Consider the following 1429-nt stretch of genomic DNA (forward strand, 5'->3'; position numbering starts at 1 on the left):
CATCTTGCAGATCCTTTAAGTTATAACTTAATAATTTAACATAACTTTAAATTATCCACTGAAATAGAATAAAAATATTCATTACCTTTATAAGGAATGTGTTCTTGTTACATTTAGTGATCAAAGAAAATCTACAGATTTTTTTTTTAAATTGTGCTGTTCCTCTTTAAAGACAGTGCAGTGTTTTGCCCTACAGTAACCTCTGGTCACAATCGTTGTCAGCTACTCTTATTACATTACAATGTTCATGGCCAAATTTCATTTCTAAAAGGAAACACCCTTCTCCCTCTGTTCTCCTGGTCTGGCCCATGTCCTTTTGAGACCCTTGTCTCAGCTACAGTTCATAAATCAAAAGAGCACAATAAGATTCAAATGAGCAGCCTTTACTGACCACATAACCCCAGACTAGTGGCAGTGTTAAAGAGCAGGAAAGGAGGCGCAGATTTTTGCTTTGAAGCTGGTCCCAGTTTCCTCCAGGCCCTCTCTCTTAGCCATGCACAACACCAAGAGCTGGAAATTCCAGCCTGATATGCATGGAAATAGAGCTGCAGCTTCCTTTCTGCTTTCTTGAGTTTTGGTGTAAGAGATATTGCTCCATACTGCAACAGTCAGATTTGTAGTATAAAGTGATTACAGGACTGAAACCTGCCAGCAGCATATTTTTACCCAGAGACTCACTGGAGTGGCTTTGATGTGGTTATTCTGCCACCCACACTGCACTGTAATCCCAGCTGTTGTTCAGCACAGCAGCAAATTCAGAGTGGTGTCACTGCAATGAGACCATCACTGGGTAAATTAGCAAAGAGGCAGAGACTAGAGAAACATAAAGGCGAGCAGACTGGTAACTTCATGACAACCAAGCTGCACAGCACCAAATAACAGAAAAACCTGTTATATTTCTCAGCAGTTGGTAAATACCAAAATATTGCTAAAAGGAGAGGAACTGCATTAGTTTGGTTACCAGAAACATGACTCTATGAATACTGCCGCTGTTACTGATGGTGCTACTGTCTGATGGGTGTGTAAATAGGCAATTGTTTGCTAACACATTAGTCATACTAACATTATAATGTTTAAATATTATTATAATATTGCAATAGTTTATTGTGGAGTTCCCAAGTGGCCAATGAAGAAGAAGAAGATTAATAAAGTAGCTTTAATTTACAAATCCACTCCTATGGTTTTTAAATAAATATAGAGAATGTATAATATTGCTGTTTGAAATGGCCCCAATAGACATAGAAAATGGCTGAATATGAAATACTTAAGGAATCCAAGAATTGTAGGTTACTGGCTAGTTGATTTTTGGCCACTTGCAGGCAGTGGAACAAGCTGTAAACATGTCGAGGACATTGTAGTTGTGGTAGTGAACATTTTGGCAAAATGTGTTTGCACATGGCAGGAGACAAAAATTAGCATTCAGCCGGAG

Source organism: Monopterus albus, unplaced genomic scaffold, assembly GCF_001952655.1.
Source record: "Monopterus albus unplaced genomic scaffold, M_albus_1.0 scaffold291.1, whole genome shotgun sequence".
NCBI lineage: Eukaryota > Metazoa > Chordata > Actinopteri > Synbranchiformes > Synbranchidae > Monopterus > Monopterus albus.